General features: G+C 40.1%; 1 long non-coding RNA gene across 4 annotated transcripts; it reads right to left on the bottom strand.

Annotated features, from left to right (window-relative positions):
• Positions 1 to 4476: 4476 nt before the first annotated feature.
• Positions 4477 to 20086, bottom strand: LOC308595192. Of its 4 annotated transcripts, none has more exons than XR_014011892.1 (4): positions 19868 to 20086; positions 14795 to 14953; positions 14065 to 14225; positions 4477 to 5918 (listed from the first exon to the last, which is right to left on the bottom strand). It is a non-coding gene; the product is annotated as an uncharacterized lncRNA (long non-coding RNA). The 4 variants fall into 4 exon arrangements; XR_014011893.1 differs by lacking the exon at positions 19868 to 20086 and adding an exon at positions 18756 to 18784; XR_014011894.1 differs by lacking the exon at positions 19868 to 20086 and having other exon boundaries at positions 14065 to 14228; positions 14795 to 15599.
• Positions 20087 to 20690: the final 604 nt, after the last annotated feature.

Genomic DNA, 20690 nt, shown 5'->3' with positions numbered 1-20690 from the left:
AGCTTTATTTGTGATAATGGTAATTGTCGAAATGCTCTTTTAGCAAGCTACCAGCTTTTCATAAATATTAAATTCTTCCTTTCTTTAGCTGAGCTCTAAGACTATGAAAATTTGGTAATTTTAGAGGATGAATTATTTATCCATTTTATAATTTGCATAAAGAGAAATGCTGTTTGCTCATTAAATTTAGAACGACAAGGATGGGGGACAGTTGGCTATTTCCTCTTCATAACCAATTGCGTTATTATTATTATTATTATTATTATTATTATTATTATTATTATTATTACAAAATGAGGGTAAATGTACAGTATGGAGGATGCTCTAATATTGTTGGAAAACTGATTCACCCCTTTGCCAGTCTGCACTCACATAGGTGTCAGCCAAGTTAAAGCTATCATCTTTCCTTATTTTTGTCTCTCTGCACAGGATTATTAACATTTCAAATTAGCATTAATTTTCTTCCAAGTATGTCTCTTTTCTTTTTTCTTTCAGTTGCTAGCAACTCATCCGTCATATCACTAAAACCCACAGTAGCACAAGAAGGAAAATAAGCTCCATAAACCATGTTATTGATGAGTCGTTGCTTTCCATCAGCATAATACCCACCCACATCTCTGAAATAGAGATTTCCAAGCCATCCTCATTGATGTTTCAATTCTTTGACGTTTCAATAAGGCTCCCATCAAGACTACATTATGCCTATTATTTCTTCATCACTACCACACAGTAATAGCTCTCGTTTTCTCCTCCATTATATATGCAGGCACAATGAACGCAATGTTTTCTTACAGCCCAATCCTATTAAGTGTTAAGGTTGGATCACATGAAATACTTTTCAGTTAGCTGATGATGATAATAATAATAAACCACATTGTGATACTGCAGCAGCAGATACACTGGTACCAATACTCAGGATCAAAAATGGTAAATTTTAATCTTAGGAAAGTAGTGTTTATTGGAAAAAGCATTGAATGTGTATATTCTAATTTCTTAATAGAAGCCACAGGCATGATGGGGAGATCTGAATAGGATCTGGATGATGGTGCGTGGAGAGGATTTTTAAACCCCTTTCCCTGTGTAGTTCAGTCCCACCAAATACCGCTCTGAAATCACTCACTGCTGCCAAGGGGAGCTTGAGATGAAAAGTGGAAAGACTTCAGTCCTATACTTCATTATCTGGTGTAGGAGATATCAAACAGCGTGTAGCTGTAGCTTAGCCACATGAACAGAGAAAGGGAAGGCGGATTGCTGTTTCCTAATGAGAAGCCAAATGCACAGAAATTATAGCTTGCCGTTAGGCTAGAGTGAATTTAAGAAAGAGGAACCCGTCCATAATATATTCCATGAGGGGACATGGATGTGGCACATGGAAGCATGGAAGAAAGTGCTCAGAACAAGCAACTAGGGATATGTAGCACATGTCTGGCATCTGGGGTTTAAGCTAAGGGGGAAGCTGAGAGAACTATTTGGGGAAAATCAGTGTGAGTTGTTTGGCCTGCACACTGATGGATTGATTTAAGGATTAATCCTTTTAAATACTTGGTTGGGTTGATGTGTTTAATGATGCATTGGGCTCTGGACTGAAAGTTCACCACTGCTACCTAACCTCTACTACTACAGAACACAAGAAATGCCTCTTTTTTTGTGTCATCTTCAGATGTGGGAAGTCTGTATGGGGCAGGGTCTCTCTCTGTGTGTTCTTACTAAAGCTTTTGTCAAATGTTAAGCTCATTTCATCTCGGCTGCACTAATTTGAGGCCAGCAGATGGACAAAGCCCCAAGAATCAGGGAAGAGAAGTTGATAATGAGGTTGGCAGGAGACCTCCAGACCTAGTCCTGGTAGCCAACTAAAAATCCTGCTCAACTCTAATTTCTATGCTGGAAGTAAGTTTCAGTGAACTTAATATGACTTGCATGCATGCATAGGATTGCGTAGCAAGGAGGGCTATCACGGTTAACAAGCTCACCCGTTACATTACTTGTATTAATGAAGAAGTCCTGTTCAAGCAAGGATAGTGTGCAGGTCATATTTGCTCATACGTTGAAATAAATGTGCAGCCTACACCTTGAAGGTGACTGAAATGGCACATTAAATATTGGCATATGCAAACATTATTGTTTTGAAAAAGGAAAAGTTTTTTTGCAGGTTGGGTTTTATAAGGAGTGGAAACAGAAATCCTGAGATCTCTCCTTACAACCCCATCTGGGCTACTGTTTATTTATAAATGAAAACTTGGAGGAAAATTAAATTACACTTAAATTTATACTTCACTATATTTTTTATATTACTGCAGACCACTGTTTGTTCATTATATGAACCTCAATGCTATATTTCAATGAATACCTGCATGAGTATTGAAGGCACTGTACTACATTGGTTCTGTACTTGCTTGCAGGGTTCATAGAGTGACATTGGGGGTGGGTGCTGTTAGACCTGCTGGTACTTGTGCTATTGTGTTCTGCAGGGAATGTCTAAAATCTTAGACCAATGGCCAGACTCAGTATAAGACAGCTTCTTAAGTTCCCAACTGGGGAAGAGCAAATTGCTTTCAGCACAACAGTATGGTTTCCTAATTTCCATAAACACGTATTAAACATTTTCTTCACAGTGGGGAAAAACGAACACTAAAGATAAAACAGCAAATCCCCTTTGCTCTGAGCAGTGGGTGCATGGCAAATTTGCAAGAACAGAAGCTTTAGGCCTGCTGAAGAAAAGGAGTCATGGTGATAAACCTTTTCGGTGAAAAGATTTCATACAATGAACATCTGAAAAGAGTAAACCCTTCCTTTTAACGTCAGACTAGATTAAGGGTTTTGATGTGGGATGCATCTACCTACAAGCTATCATTTGAGTGATGCAGAGGCCACCTCAAAACTCTTACAAATATATAGGAGCACAAGAAGAGGAGCAGATATGTAATTTTTCTGTTCAGGTGTTCAGGTATTTAGAGATCTTACTAGACTGTCTTATAATTTTGCACAGGGAACTGCTACTTTTCAAGGCACTTAAAAAAAAGACCTAATAAGGGTAAAAAGCAGGTATGGGGCATAATAATAATAATAATAATAATAATAATAATAATAATAATATGCTGAAACCCATAATTAAAAGACATAATGAATTTTTGTTAGGCACAATTTCTGCTGCATTTTGGCTGTTTTGTGAAATAGTGTGTGTGTGTGTGTGTGTGTGTGTGTGTGTGTGTGTGTGTGTGAATTTCTATACCTGTTCAAAGCAATTAACATCCATGCATCTTTCTATTAGATTCTTATATGACCCTCATACCACATACAATTATAGGTGCAGTTAAAGTAAATGTGCTGGTGCTTGGGCAAAAAGATGAGCCCAGCAAATCAGGAATCACATACAGAACATAGTGAAATCAGGGCACCACATCATCAATCAAATATAGTTAAATGAGAGGTGAACCTAGGGTCCATCTTTCAGTCAGGGGGACTGAATGGAATTGATGCCTCCTGTCTCAGTCTGCTGCATCAATGCAGTGATTTCATTGTTTGTAAAAGAAAGACTTTCACGCTGATCCAATCCTAATCACATGTAATCCTTACTTAGGTATCCCAGCTAGTCAACAACCATCAACCTGACTGTGGAGAGAATGCTGGTACAATTACCCTGATAAATGGGGTTGTTTCCTTTCTTCTTCTGCCTCCCAGCATGTTCTGCATCCATTTCAATGTAGGAACCTGGCCCGACTGGCATGTTCTCTCCCTCCTGGTCATTCGTTCAGGAGCTTCAAAAGCTTTCTTCAGCCCGAACATCACAGCGACTGATACCAAGAAGCACCAGCACACTCAGTGATCTGCTGAGTATTCGCAGTTTGCGTAACAGAACCAATAGCACAGCATTTTGGCTAATCTACTTTATTTACATATAATACACTCAGAGCATTCTGACTTAGCTTCTGCCTCTTTCTCGTCAGACAGCAAAGAGAGAGAAAGAACAAAGGACAATAAGACACAAGATCGACCCACCTTGGAAGAATGGCAGATGAAGGTGATGGACTATATGGAACTGGCGGAAATGACTGGCAGAATCCGAGACCAGGGAGAAGAGTTGGTGGAAGAAGATTGGAAAAAGTTTAAAGACTATTTACAGAAATATTGTAAAATTAATGAATGTTAGAATGATGTTGGATAGAAACTAAGTGGTTTATAGCTGTAATGTTATAAGGGATTATGAGAAAATGAACTATTAATAGGTAAAAACCCAATGCTACAATATCTTAAGATTGAAGATCAGGATAAACAAAGAGGGGAGGGATTTGCTGAACTAACAAACTGAACTGGAATACAGAAAGGGGAGGCGTGAGGAGGTCCAGGAAATAAGCAAATGAAAGATAAGTCATTGAAAGATTGAATTGTTTTTAACTATTTTTATTTTGTATTTTTCTTTTTCTATTTTGTAATATTTTGAAAATCTTAATAAATATCTTTAAAAAAACAAACAAAAACAAAGGACAATAGTCCCACTTCACGGAACACAGTAATACCAAAGCATCCTGTCTCCATCACTTCCCACACTGTGGAATGAAAACATACACCGTCATGTGATAGACAACAATCTCATGACTGCAAACATGGAGCAGGAATCTTAACAAATTTTGTATAGAACCATCTCTGCCTCTCTTTTGGTTCAACAATATTTCTGTTGCTGAACTGTACAAGTTCAGACTACTTATGGAACACTGCAAGTTTGAAGGTTCCCAACCTATTAAAAGAGAAACAACTCCCATCAGAAGTCTGAAGCGGGGTAGTCTTTCAGCAGATTAATCTGATGATCATTCAGTCTTTGCTCACTCAATCTTTGCTGTGGTACACAGGGAGCTAATACATGGTCATTTTCCTTAGGCATTGGGTTGCAAAGCTGCCCGAGACATTGCACACATCCCTGGTTGATTGACTGATGTCAAGCAAATAAGAAAAGCTGGAGGGATTTGTAATTTGGAAAGTTTAGTTTGTTTCTGAGTGTTGTGCCACATCGTTTTTCTATTCTAGCAACAAATCCAGGTCAGCAACTGCAAAGAACAAATGTCATCTTGAAAGTCATTCAGGTTTGTGCTTGCAACAAAAATAATGACTGTCTCCTAAAGTGCACAGTTGAAGTAGAGATACCATAATGAGGAAGAAAAATACAAAGTGAAACTGAAAGAAAAATGAGGAAACTAATGAGCCCTATCTTGGATCATGTTGGTTACCAAACCACTATCTGGTTCAGTTAACATTGTAACAAAGGTGAGTGCTAAAAGGACATTTAAAAGAGAAACAGACATTTTGGAAATGGTTCTCTATTACATGCTCAGTCATCAGTTATTGCCTTTGGAAGACTGGAAAATGGGCCAATCTGTCTTTCTAAGCAGCCCACTGAAACAAAACAAAACAAAACAAAAATACTCCTTGAAACATTCCAGAAAATTGCAGAATATTTACAAAGGAAATTGTCAGTTGGTTGACAAGAGAAGTAAAGTGGTTGTCATCTGCTGTGGAAGCTCCAAATGTCAATGCGGGAAACATCAGAAAACTGTCCCTCTGCTACATCTTGTATTTAACAAAGTAAGAAGGGAAGAAGAAGAAGAAGAAACACATTTTAGAGGAATATTAAATGGGAAGCTACAAGGAAGATAATTAAAAAAAATTGTTAGGGACATGGAACAAGTGTTAGTCACAGATATCATTTAGGTCTGAATGCTTGAGACAGGATTTGCATTATTAAAGGTGGCACTGAATCATTTTTATGACTAAACACTTCCCTGGATTTCTGGTAAGCCTTTAAATTATTTTCTTTGGCATGTTAACAAGCAATAGATTGTGAAGCAATCCTCCGGATGTGGCATCGTGGTCAGTCGAGTTGATCTTTTGTTTCTTCTTTCCCTCAGGATGTGGGATCTTTTGATTGCCTGAGGAAATAATTTGAATGGCACATTACAGTTTGAACATGGAATGTACCTAATCTACACCCCCTCTTTCTGCAAACAGCCAAGAGCTCAGAACCACCCCCCCTGCATGCATATCAGGATTATCTACAGTTAAAGATTAGTTTCTGCAGCATTCAAACAGAAGAAAAGCTATTATCTTTTCCCCCCTTCTCCCCCAGGCCTAATTAGCCAATTAAATCGGACCCTGGTAAAAGCTGGATAAATACTTCCTGATTGTATCCCATTTAACTTGCTTGTTTCAGAAATATGCACATCTCCAGGTGACAGGTTAGGCAGCAAAGGCTATGCTAACAGCTTCCTTTTCTGTCATTCTGTTTCTGTGTGTACATATTGTAACTGTTAACCTGAGGGCGGGTACCATACGTTAGGCTCTGTAACAGATAGGAATGAATATGAAATGTGTACAGTGGCAGCAGAGAGAGCAATCTATAACCAAAGTGCAGAAACATAGGAGTTCTAAAACAGAAAGAACTGCAGAGACAGTAAGAGCTTCTTCATCGTAATTGGAGCATTTTCATTTCCCTTGAAGAATTCCTGCTACATTACATGTACTCTGTGGCTAATGAAGCAAATAAATATGTCATGGTACCCAATGGAACTGCACTAGTGCCACAGGTTGCAGAAGAGGAGAGCTAAAAAATATACCGTCAAACATCAGGCTTCAGAGAAGGGCACAGCAAGACAAAGGACCCAGTTATACAGCTGCAAATAAAATGTTTTAAGTGAAATATACAAATGTGACACTAGAGGCCGATGGTGAGCTATGCCAAATTCAAGGTATTTTTCAAAACTTTTTTTAAAAAAGCATTTCCCCAACTTTTTTATATGTGTGTAGATTCTACCAAAGGGAAAGCCAACAGATTCAGTGAGCGGGTTTCAAACACAGACAAGGAGCTTTAACCTGGACTTGTTTATCAGGCTATCCCTAGCATCCAATTGCTGAATCCTTGCTAAGATGCTTGAGTCAAAGAAAGCTGGGAAGCTCAAGGAGCCAAAAGAACTATTCCTTGCACTTAACTGCATCAGAAAGCCAGTGTGCTCATGGCAGCCTTCACTAACAAGATGTCCTTTTTTAAAAAATGGACTACACCTCCCATAATGCCCAGCCCTCATGGCCTTATTAGCTGGTGTTGATGGGAATTGTAATCCAAATCACCTAGAAGTTACTAGGGTTGGGAAGGTTTGCTTAGAGTTTGGGATTTGGACTGGAGAAACTTGGCATCTCATCCTGGTTCAGCTCATGGGGGGATCTCTGCCTAACCTCTAAGGGTGAATTTTGGAACAGACTGAGACACAACTGTATATCCCTAGCTACCTTGCAGTATTTTTGGAAGGATGGAATGGAGGTAGCCCATGTATGCCACTTCTTGGAAGAAGGGTGGTATATAAATGTGAGTAATAATAATAATATAGATCTCACAATGTATAATTTGGGAAATAGTAAACTGCCTTAAGTCAGATAATTGGTCAATCTAGCTCGGTAGTGACTCTGTACTGATAAATAGTAATTTCAGTGTTGGGGAGTTTCAGTTTCAGTTTCTGGAGATACTAGGAACTGAACCCCTGGCACAGTTGGTAGTTCACTAGGCTTGTGTGTTCTTTTAAGAGGAAGGCAACAGTGTATTGGGAAGTTCTCCTGGAAATGCAGATATTGCTGTTTTATTCCCTGTGCAGATGTTGTGTCTTTTAATCAGAAATCTAGGTAAAATAACTGGACAAGAGGTATTGTAGTCAACTGATAGCATCCTTGGTAAAGTGATTCTGTACCTGAAGTAGAAGTAAGTGGCTTGGTTAGGGATTAAAATTATTTTTGTTTTGTTCTCATTACATCTATTGGAGAAAACATGGCTATCCCTAAAATCCAAGGAGCAGTTCTAGTAAAATCCTTGACTTCTAAGTTGATATGGTCTCATTGATTTTAGCTGGCTTAAACCCAAGTACTCTGGCTTAATTGATCTGTGTGAATTCCGTTAGAAAAATATTGAATTGACGCTTGGCAGACTGAGACATAAAAAAAAGTACAGCAATATATGACCTCATTTAAAGAGTGTTACAGAAATTGAAGAGTAAGGAGCTAAAACACCATTTTAGAGAAAAGGGATATGAACTGATCAATTTGTGGGGGTGGGGAATTGGGAGGGAGAATTTAGTTTAACAGCTGTATTCAAGCAGGAAGGAAAAATTATTGAACACGATATCCATAGACAATTTCTTGAGGAGTGGTTTCACGCAGGGACCACGCCATTTCACAAGGAGGCACTTTATTTACTTTATTCATGCAGAAATTCACTGATTCTCTCCCACACTCATTCCTGGATCTGCATAGCCTGCTCATAGATCTAGAGTGTGGGTGGGGAAACTTTCCCAACCTAACTTTCTGCCATTTTTACAATGCAGCAATTAAAACCACAAAGACAGGAATTAATTTGAAACAGGATTCGCCAAGGCTTACCTGTTCTGAATACCAGGGTTCAGTGAAAATAAACAGCGCCTCTAACCATCTGCACCTCATCACTGAGTAACCATAACCTTGCCTTAGACACCTGGGATTTAGGACAGGTCTTCTTCTTTTGTCACAAGACTATCATTTCAGGGATTGTTCAAACTAGAATACTAGAAATCAGGAGATAGATCCCACCCCCTTATGCTTACAATCCAGACATTAGCAATAGATGTTCTAAAGGAATTTAATGCCTCTGGCAGCACATTTTAGATCAAACCACTTGGATTTTTACTAAACATTTTGGCATATAAATTAAATATGTATTAATTAACATTTTTTATATAAAAACTACACCAGGGTGGGGAGCCTGTGGCCCTCCAGATGTTTTGGCACTCCAGTTTCCATAATCCCAGACCATTAGCCAGACTTTCTGGAGCTGATGTAGGGCTGGAGGAGAAATTTGTTCTGTTCACATTTAGCTGGGGCAAGCAGAAAGATGGGCAGCATATAAATAATAAATTGTTGTTGCTGTTGCTGCTATTATTATTATTATTATTATTATTATTATTATTATTATTATTATTAGTGGGCTTTGAACCAGTCTTCCTGATTTGAAACTTAGTATCTTAGTCCCCATGCTACACTAGCTACACAGTCAATTTAAGGGTTCCTTCTAAATGCAGATATATGAGGAACTGAGGAGGAACCAAGGAGAATTTACCTACGTCTTTCCAAATTTCCCAGTGTTTCACATCTTCTTTCAAGTCACTCAACAAACTTTTGAAGTGGAAAGAAATCAACAAGCCAGCATCTGTCAAACGAGTGTGCTACTCATCTAAATAATCAGTGCATTGAAATGGTAGATAATCTCCTCTGTATACCTGACTTAATGGCAGATGTAGACTTAAATGCTTTTGTGATCACGAAGCATCTGCTTAGAGAGCAAAGTGGACAATATTTTCCGAAGGTTGCCTAAATCTTTGTATTACGTAAACCCTAGACATATGCCAGATTGGCACTCAAGGGCAGGAAATTATGTGGTTAAAATATTTATACAATGCCAATTTAGGTTGTGCTGTGTCTAGAAATGTTCAGAAGTGGAGTTGCTTCCTAATGGCTCCTGCACACCAAAGTGAAAACGAAGGAAAGTGAGGTGTTTGAAACCAGTCAGGTATCAGGGGAAAACAAACAAAACAAAACAAATATGGCCTGTCTGTCAGGTAAGTTGTCTGTTATGGACTGTTTTGCAATTTGCAGAAGGAGACAGATGCCTGCATTTCCACAGTGTGTCGACCAGAATCCTTTTTTCTCTAACACACTGGAAGAAGTGATGCATTTATGCAGACATCTGGGTTTGTGGGGAGGGGGAAGAGCCAGAGAGCCTTGCCCCAAAGCAGTTGGTGTGTCAAAACAGTCAAGCTTCACCAACACATCCCCTTAGGCCCTCAGGACGAGGATGAAGGATGAGGAGAGAGAGCATGCAGCTTTAAAACCTCCACATATAATTAACACTTCCAACCTCTGGGAAAATTGTTTGCTTCTCCTGAAAAATTATGAGGAAATTTCATACTGATGTTTCTTATGCTGCTTTTTAGCCCTACTTATAGGACAAGGTAGGGACGCGGGTGGCGCTGTGGGTTAAACCACAGAGCCTAGGACTTGCCGATCAGAAGGTCGGCAGTTCGAATCCCCGCGATGTGGTGAGCTCCCGTTGCTCAGTCCCAGCTCCTGCCCACCTAGCAGTTCGAAAGCACGTCAAAGTGCAAGTAGATAAATAGGTACCACTCCGGTGGGAAGGTAAACGGCGTTTCCGTGTGCTGCTCTGGTTCGCCAGAAGTGGCTTAGTCATGCTGGCCACATGACCCGGAAGCTGTACTCCGGCTCCCTCGGCCAATAAAGCGAGATGAGTGCAGCAACCCCAGAGTCGGTCATGACTGGACCTAATGGTCAGGGGTCCCTTTACCTTTACCTATAGGACAAGGTAGAATTGTAGAACTCTGGGAATGGTGAGCACAGTCCTTTATATCCCAAATCCATGATTTGTGATACTTTTGTTAAAATTAACCAATATATCGGAAGTTAGCAAGCAGACTTTTAAGGCCTCCAGCATTCTTCACCAGGCTGGAAATTGTGCAAATCAGATGGCACAGGGGTGGCAGGTGGACACAGGAGTGACTTGATGCTCAATCCATGAAAGCCTTATTCAGGCATTTGGAACCCACGATAAATCTCCATGTGCATGTTGAACATACAAAATGCAGCAGTTACACAGATGTGTCTCCAGCCCCAAGCAAAACACACCAAGAAAGAGCACCACCATAGATGCTGATTCTCCTTCCTTGCCAGAAAGAACACTCAGCTCCAGCTGTCCTGTTGCCCTGGAACTGCAGAAGCGAGAGGGGAGGACACTCTGCCCCCATCCATCTACCAACAAGACGAGAGCCTCCAACTGCTCTTCAAGTGTAAACACTCTAGCAAAGAGAAGATCAGCAGAATACAAAAATATAGCATGCAGCTCATTCCACCAACATTCATGCTTGTGGAGAAACTGTCAATCGCCACAAGTACGCCTTATAATTTTTGTTTCTCAGAGAACAGTTTAAAGATACAAAGTTTCTCCTCTCCCTATTTTTCATTGCGGCAACCCCAAATCGAAAATAATGTGCATTGACTATAAGGAAGACGGTGGAGGGTGTCTGGGGACAACTTTCCATTTATTTTGCTTCAGTGATTTACTGAATGCAGAAGAGAGAGTGAGTTTATATGGAGGGGATGAGAAGGAAGTCTTTCATAACTGCTATAAATGAAAATTTTGTGAGGATAGAAAAGGATGTTCTTCTTTTTAATCATTGGGTCTGTCTCATGGAGAGAGAGAGAGAGAGAAAAAAACCTCTGACAGTTATGTGATGTATGTATGAGCACCATTACCTTTTACTGTAATATACACATGTCAAGACATCTCATATATAGCTCTTCTCTCTGGTGGATTAGCTGATGGAAGTGGTTCTTTAACTCACTGGTTAGGGACATGTGTTTTTTTGAATCTGAGCAGCGCAAGTTGAGATTTCTGTGTTAGAGGGCTATGCAGTTGCCTGGTGACTGGAGTGTGAAATAAGGTTCTGCCAGCTCCTGCTTTCAAGTACCTATTTTTCCTCTGCAGAACTGTCATGATTAACTGGCAACCCATTTGTTATGTATCTATCTGTAAATGCGAGCAGAGGGCTACTGAAACTTTTTACTTTTCTAAAGTGTAAAAATAACTTCTCTAGAAGCAGGTACTTAATACATGCCATTTCCTCCAAAGCGGGGGATATTTTAACACTATATCAAAATGGGAAGCCCACCAGTATGGACAGGGATTAGCTGAACATGGAGATAAACTGCACCCACCCACATCCACATACTAAATTACTCATCTATCTTTTGATGCCTCTTTGAAGCCATTCTGTCTTTCTCATTGGAAAGGCATGGATTGGATCTGTCAGACTTGGAGAATCCAAACATGTTAGCCTTGTAAAGCCACTGAGCCAGAAATGAATGAAATGGAAAGGAAGCTATTGGTAGACTTTGTTTGGTAGAGCCAAACCAACCAACCTCATGCTCCTTAAAACTCATGGACGATGAAGAATGGAAACCTTAGGAAACCCAATTCTCATCAGTATCATCATACTTGAATTCCATGGACTGATGCTTTCCTGAACTTGTCCGTATGTTGTCCTTGTGGTGTCAGATAATATAGCTGGATAACTGCTAATGGCCCAGTATAACCTCCTTATCACTGCCCTCTCCATGGGAACATAGGAAGTTGTGTTATACTGAGTCTGATCATTGGTCTATCTGGCTCTGTATTGTCTAGAATAAGTGTCAGTCATTCTCCAGGATTTGAGACAGAGGACATTCCCAACACTCCTAATTATGGCTGAACCCTGACTCCTCTCCACTACTGCCATTGCTGCTTCAACAGCCACCTGGGGAGTGAGGGAATAGATCAGTGGGGGCCGGAAGTGTTTTTTCTTCCCTAGTTCAGACTGAAATCTGAACCAGAGAACTTTGGTATGAGGGTATGCTGGTTGGCAATACTGACACGTTTCGTGACATGAGCATGCCTACTGCATATTAAGTTTGACAATATCACCACTATTGGCAACACAGAAGCTAAAGATTTCTCTCTGTGTTTGTATCTATATACATTGGCACCTTGGGTTAAGAACTTAATTCATTCTGGAGGTCCGTTCTTAACCTGAAACAGTTCTTAACCTGAGGTATAACTTTAGCTAATGGGACCTCCGGCTGCTGCCGTGCCACCACTGTGCCACCACCGTGCAATTTCTGTTCTCATCCTGAAGCAAAGTTCTTAAACCGAGGTACTATTTCTGGGTTAGAGGAGTCTGTAACCTGAAGCGTCTGTAACCTGAAGCGTCGGTAACCCGAGGTACCACTGTATGTTTATCTATCTATATCTACACACACACAGTTGCCTTGCAATCTCTTGTAGATAAATGGCTATAATAACAACCTTCTTCTTAACCTGCTTAAAGTCCCTGGGAAAATATGTCCCAAGGTTTAAATTATGTTTACATCCTGGCATTGTCTGCTACAAAATAATCTTCTGAAGATGTATCGGGTTACTGGAGAATATTTCCATTTGATAACATCCATAGTATAGTTCAAAGTCAAGGTCAAATGCAAAGGAACTGCATGGAGAAATCTGTTCGATGAGACACGCCGAAGAGGAAGGCGAACAAAGCAGGCGAGCGTGTATCTTCTTGTTAATTAAGATTTGCTCAGCTCGTGTTTATACTTCAGTAATGACAGAACAGTTCTCTTTATTATAAGTTGGATGGCTCTCAGGGTTGTTGAAAGGTTTACAAAATGGGTTGGTATTAGTGTGGTTCATGCAAAATAAACAGAGGAACTATCAGTTCCAGATGTCCCCCCATGCTTTGAGAAATCAAGTTGCTTGCCAAAGCTTTACTGGCTCTGCACCTTCATTTAGTGAATCTTGAATGACATAAACAAGGGAAAGCCATATGCTCATAGATCTAGCGAAGCCCTCCAACCCAATGGATGCAGACAGCGCAGTTGTCTTATGGCTTCTCCTCTAGCAAGTCTTTGCTGTCAGTTTGTTCAAACACTCATTCATTACCAACTTGTTTTCTGTAAACACACATGCACACAAAAACTGTTTCTCGGTTGGGAAAGCCTCTCTCGTTTTCCTTGCTAATTCTGGTTCTTCTCTCCGTGTTGGAGCAATTGAATGGCAAAATCATTTGCCAAACTGTCAGTAGGAGATGATTTTTTTTTTATTTTTGCAAAAGGAAAAATGGGAATTGCATTACCTTTGTTGCATTGTTAAAAAGTATTCTCCATGTGGAAATGTAAAGTCAGAAAGTTAAAGTAAAGGGGAAGCAGTGGTCTCCTACCCTGAACATAGGCATGCTCCAAATCCAAAGTACACAGAGTGGCGTCATTGAAGAAAGTTTCCCAAATGTACTGGGGTTGGAATTTTTCTCCCTCTTGTCTTATCCCCACAATCTCCTTGTGCATGTGTACACATATACAATTACACAGTGCTGAGAGCTCTGCTCCACTTGTTACATACATTCCTCTACTGTTCAGCCATGTCCCAGTAAGCTAACCATTTCATTTCTTTAAGACACATACCTGCTTAATTAGAATGTAGTAACCCCGCAATGGGTCTTGTTGGAAAAGACTGTAGCTCCAAACATGCAGGAACATTTACAGCTGGGTTAGCAAACATTGAAGAAAGTAGAATTGAAACTGCAAATGGCAGCCGTAATGAAGCATCTAAGTCATAACCTGATCTGCTAACAGAAAAGCAAAAATGATGTTATACTTTGAAGGAATAATTGTCCGATTGTACACTAGATGATATCTTAGTAACCATGCAGATGTTTTCAGATGTGTGTGGCTTGCTCTTTGCTCTGGTGGAATTTTACATAGTTAATTAAGTTATCATTCTATTATTCCACACCTTTTCATTTCAATGCCAAGGCCATTCATTTCAATGCGGAAGGGAAAGATACAGGCATCAACTATGTATCATTTATAGACAGAAAACAAGTGACTATCAATGCATTTGTAGGACTGATATTTTGTTACAGACATAAGCAAATATTTCTGCTCTTGTTCCCATGTCCTGTCTGAGCACTCTGACATTCTTAGTCAAAGCAGATAGACATGGCTTGGTCCAGCATGCCAAATGGAAAGGACCATAGGCCAGATGTTCCCCATCACTGATGTAAGAGGAGATGGCACTTTGCCGATGTCCCCATCAAATTTGGATGTGTCCATGTCAGTTCCTTAAAACAGAAACAGTTGGGGCATTTGAAAATGAAGTAGATTGGAATTTTCAGTGATAAGATTAAATCACCTGCTTTTTTCTGCTGTTTCGTCGAAATGAATTTATTCCTCAACCCAAATGTATAGGTTTCCAAGTCCAAATTTTACTTCAGCTTCAAAGAGCTTTGTTCTGTGTTGTGTTTTCTCCTCAGAATCAAGAGAAGTTTAGACTCAACAGGATGGTGTCCACCTGAAGAAAAAGCAAAGTAAGCACATTAACCAATTAGAAGAGATTCAGTTCTAAACAGAAAGATAAGGAAACGTCTGCTGCAGCAGCTGGAAAAAAAAGTTCATCTGGGTCTTGTGAAGCAGAATGTTCTCCTTTCTGGCCTGAGGGAAGAAAAGATCTGTCATCCTGATATCCCTGCCTTTTCCTTATGGCAGTTCCAGTAATGATGCAACTTGAAGATAAAGCACTTAAGAATTTACCCATTATCTAAGAGCCAAGATTTCAACTTCAGGCTTGTTCCCCTTGACTTTCATTCCTTCTGTCTTCTTCCCACTCTTCAAATCCTCTCCTCGGTTTTTTCCTCCCCCCCCCCCACAACCCACAGCAGCATCTGCCTTACATAGGGATGATTTTTTTCTTAAAACCTCAATTCGTGTGAATTTTCTTCTTCTTCCTGAATCACTCCTTGATATCAATGAGATGTGAGGCTTTCATTTAATGGTTTCACTAAAAATAAGAAAGGGACAAGGCATTTCTAGCTTCTGCCCACTTCTCCCTCCTACTTGAGAGTACTTCTTGCCCCATTTCCTGTCCCTCCACAAAAGCATTCCCATCTGGATCCCTTTTGGGACCTTGCAGCAGAGAGCAGCATTCTTTATATAAACAGAGTTTTGTCATTTTCTAAAGAATATCATATACAAGCACAAACACATACTTGTGCACATACTTATACTTATTTATTAATACTTCTAAAATTATGCTGCAGAAATATATGCTGCTTTCTTTTATTTCTTTAAAACATTTATAAACTGCTTAATATTTTATGCACAATATATGTCTTTTTTATAGACTTTTATCTATAATACAGTTAGTCAGAACTGTACCACCACAGCATAAAATATGCTCCGAGATAAGGACCTGGAACCAGAAGAGATGTCCTGCATTGTCCTGGTTCTGAGGGTTGACTTGTGCCTGTATGTTGCTGAGGTCAGTAGTTGGCAGGATGGGTTAAACAGTGAGAGATTAGGGTCTCTTCTGATGTAAAGGTAAAGGTAAAGGTACCCCTGCCCGTACGGGCCAGTCTTGACAGACTCTAGGGTTGTGCGCTCATCTCACTTAAGAGGCCGGGAGCCAGCGCTGTCCGCAGACACTTCCGGGTCACGGGGCCAGCGTGACAAGCTGCATCTGGCGAGCCAGCGCAGCACACGGAACACCGTTTACCTTCCCGCTAGTAAGCGGTCCCTATTTATCTACTTGCACCCGGGGGTGCTTTCGAACTGCTAGGTTGGCAGGCGCTGGGACCGAGCGACGGGAGCGCACCCCGCCGCGGGGATTCGAACCGCCGACCTTTCGATTGGCAAGTCCTAGGTGCTGAGGTTTTACCCACAGCGCCACCTGCGTCCCTCTCTTCTGATGTAGTAGGGGTTAAAGTGCTACTGCTGCTAATGACTTGGAGTTTGGTGTGTGTAGCCTCCTACCACCATTTCAAGTGATGATCATACCAGTAATGAAAAGTGTCAAAGTACGTTTCCAAAATAGCCCACCCATTTCATAACATTTGACAGAGGCAACAGGAAAAGGTTGCCTACCTTTGGCCAGGAGGGCACCACACTGGAGGAAGATAGTTGCACTGAAACAATAACCCACTGCAAAGTGCTATAAACTTCAATAAAACTGCTGCTCACTAAAAGCCAATGTCTTCTCTCTTCGTTCCATATGTGTGTGGGTGAAATTGATCTCACTTTCTCTTTGAATCAGGGATGAAACAAAGCTTCAACTTTTAAAACTGAATAAATCTGAGCTGCTTTTTCTTCAGAAAAAGAACAAGAACACTTTTAACAATTTTTAATAGAATATTTAAAGAGAGAAGTAACTGGATGTTCTTATTTTGAAGTTTAAAAAGTTTGTGGCATACCAAGTCAGAAATCAAAGTAAAGCACTTGCAAAATTAGGTTCATTGCATAAGTTTAGGTGGGATCAAGCAATCCAATAGCTGAATCTAAGTCAGTATTTGAGATTTTATCCTAAGAGTCCCCAAGCCAAGTTTGGGGGGACAAACTGTGATCACACCAAATTGTCTAGAAGCAGGACAAGATCAAAATCAGGTGGTCTATTTACAAAGTGAATGGGAATTTAAGCGCTAGAGTAGGGGATAGAAAACTGGAAGATGCAGGTATAAAGAATGGCCAAATATGCAGTCATTTCACATAACAGAAGATACATCTCAATATAGCCACTATCAAAGGAATATATGACAACTCTAGGACATCCCACAGGAAGCCTGGAACTATTCATGGTCAGCATTGAGCCAGAATCCTAAAACGGGGGTTTCTCTTGGAGTAGACTTCTGGGAGTTTGAGCAGCCAGACCTTTAATAAGAGAGTGATCCAGGTCATAGGCCTGCAACTCATCACAATTACTAGTTTCAACTTTCAAACGTGGATGCTGAAGACTGGTAACTGCGCTTCCCCAGGAAATATAAGCCAAGCAATTTCATTCTTACATTTTCTAACCTCAACATTTATTCTGGTACATTGATTGCTCAATAACTCCCTATTAATGTGCTAGAAGTGGTTAAACCTAGTGTGGTGGGGCATCAGTGCTCACCTGGCCTCAGAGGCAACAGGAAGCTTGGTCTGGTGCTCCTGCTTCTCCAACTTCATTGAATCAACCTCCCTGCTGCCTCTCCTTGCCTCCCCTGCAGTGATTCAGTGTTTTGCAAGTCAGAAGAGTGGCACCACCCCACCATGCCATCTACTACAGGTGAAACCTCACCTTAAATAAAATGGAATACAACTAAAGGATTTCCATTTAAGAACCCAATTGAAGATCCTATGCAGTCAGTTTTATTCTTAAAATGAAGGACTCTTCACTGACATCCACTCTTGGATTTCCTCTCATGTTGTTTAACTTAGGATGGTACAAAAGCCTTGCTCTCTACCTCATTCCCTCCATAATATACCTTTAGCTTCTGATCCTAGTTCTGCTTTATGGATGGAATATCAAACCATGCAGAATGCTAAAATATTGCTTCACAGATCATCTCTACATAGTTTCATTTCAAGATGGAGAAGAAAGTTCTCTCTGTAAGAATCTCCCAGCTAATGCAATGGCTGTTCTCAAAGGTGAAACGTCCAAAACTTAATTTTCGCTTTGTATTTTGATGGGTCAGGCTCTTTTTAATTATGGATGTTGCACTGGGCATGTGGTAGCATATTCTTTCTCCATTCAAGGAAATTAGAGAGACTGATCCCATTTTTAAAAAATCTCAGGAGATTGCTCATGTCCTAATTATCCACATGGTGTATGTAGCTCATGAGCAATATGAAGAAACACAGGTCTAGACAGTGACATGAATGCAAGAGATACATTCTGCTCGTTTTTAAAAGAGATTCACTCTCACATTTGATTCAGTTCACATTTAAAGGTGAACTGACGTAATTCCCACTTTCTGAAACACATCCCTCCTTTGGAAGTTTCACTTATTAAAATGTTGTGATGTAGTTCTCCAGTTATGTGTCAGCAATGCATCTAGTAGGGTAGAATATAAATAAAAATTAATATGCAGGTTCATATAGTCAAATATACATTCATATGAATATACGAACATGCATTATGTTTGGGGAAATTGCTTTGCAAAAATGTGTATATTAAGCAAAATTGCATGCAAACCTGTGTCTATTAGGAGAAATCCACACTAATATGCTAATGAGATTTCATGAGCACTTAAAAAAAAAAAAAGAACACAGTGCTTTTCCCCCCTAGGGGAACCTAAGGTTATGCATTACCAGCACTTTCCCCCAAATGTTAAAAGTCCGCTTACTGCAACATCATGGTGAGTACCAGCGCCTTTAAAAAATAAAAAAAAAGCACTGTGTCAACTGATGTGGAAATTTGGAGAACTGAGCATAAGACTGGAAAAATGCAAAACATAAATGGCAGATTAACCCATCCCTATCTGGGAATAAGCCTCATTGACTTTAATAGAGGTTACATCTAAGTAGACATGGTTAGGATGATGCTGTAAGCAAGTAAGGATTTCCTCCTAAGGATCCCCCCCCCCCCAAGAAATATGCCAGTTCTTGGCTCATACAAGGAGTCCTATCAAAATCCTTTCACTCTTTATGGAAAGCCCCAACACACTGTGAAACCTTGCCAAGAGCTGACATCTCTAATTGGCAGCTGCTGCTATCACATGGACGGCTGATTAATAAATTAGTAAATTCTCCAGCAGTAAGGAGCTGTCTGATATTATTAAGAACTACTTGCTCATCACAGATGCTCAGTCTGCCTATTTTCCACATGAGTTCAATGTGGAAAGACTGTGATCCGTGTTGATCATTATTCAATGCACAAGCAATGGCTATCGACAGAGATTTATACAGTCTCAGCAGAAAAGAATAATAAAAGTAATAGGAAGCCTCATAAACTGTGTAGGGAAAAGGGAGGTGGCTATGGAGGCATGTACAAGCGCAATTGAAAGAAACTATGAAGTGAAGAACGAGCAGCTACAGTCAGCAGCATATTATATGACAGGCACACACAAACTTCTCACTAAATAAGAAATTCCTTGAAGAACTGATTGTCAAAGTAAAAATGGGGAATCTTTCTCATAAGTGTGTTAAGAGATGTCTTTGTATCCACACTTTAGGGAAAGTTACACTAAAAGCCAATTAAGTCCCACTGATTTTTATGGGTGAATTATCACATGCTTATATATTTTTAACTGAAGCCAAGTGGGTTTAGGGTGATCTCTTTTGCATGTCTACTCTGATGTAAGTCACAGTGAGTTCAATGGGACTTACTTCCATTCCAGAGTTTATAGGCTACCAAGCTCAATAGTTCTCAACTTTGGCTACAACATTTCTCTTTTCTCTATTTAAAGGGGGGGGGGTTAAATCTATTTTGGAATCCCCTAAAACAATACAGTAGTACCTTGGAAGTTGAACGGAATCTGTTCTGGAAGTCTGTTTGACTTTCAAAACATTCAAAAACCAAATTGCTGCTTCCGATTGGCTGCAGGAAGCTCCTGTAGCCAATCAGAAGCTGTGGAAGCCCCATCGGATGTTTGGGTTCCAAAAGAATGTTCACAAACTGGAACAATCACTTTGGGGTTTGCGGTGTTCGGGAGCCAAAACATCCGAGTTCCAGAGTGTTCGGCAACCAAGGTACGACTGTAATAGAATATCCACTGAAATAACAATATTCATCTGAATACTTTTCTTAAGATGGCCAAAGGAGCAATTCTAAAGAAACACTGGTTCTATTTCTTCCTGGTAGGGATAGCGACCTATACATGGAAGTTAAGTTGATTTGTTGTAGGTTTTCATGCAGGGATGGTTCTTATTTTCACCAGGGGGGTGCAGTTTCATTCCTATAAATAATGAATCCGCCGTTTATGGATATATTTAATCTGGGAATTGATGTACTGTCATTTGTAGTACTGTCATTTGTAGTGACTCACTCAACACAAGAAGGCTGCCTAGACTAGCGTGATTGAAACCATGCAGCACAAACAGCTGAACAGACCGTTGTGCATAGATGGCACGAAAGACTGATATTATTGGTAACTGTGGGTCTAATTATAAGAGTGCTAAATAATACAAACACTGAATGAGCCACACCAGCGGGGGGAGAGAGGATCTGTCTCCAAAGATGAATAGCACATACCCAGATAATGTGGTCTTGCTTCCAATCAGCTGATGCTTATTCAAAAATCAAGAGGAAATGCACTATATCTATAATTAAAAGCAGCAAA

The sequence above is a fragment of the Podarcis bocagei genome (genome assembly GCF_964188305.1).
Source record: "Podarcis bocagei genome assembly, chromosome: 9".
NCBI lineage: Eukaryota > Metazoa > Chordata > Lepidosauria > Squamata > Lacertidae > Podarcis > Podarcis bocagei.
This window is presented reverse-complemented; position numbering and strand designations above follow the sequence as displayed.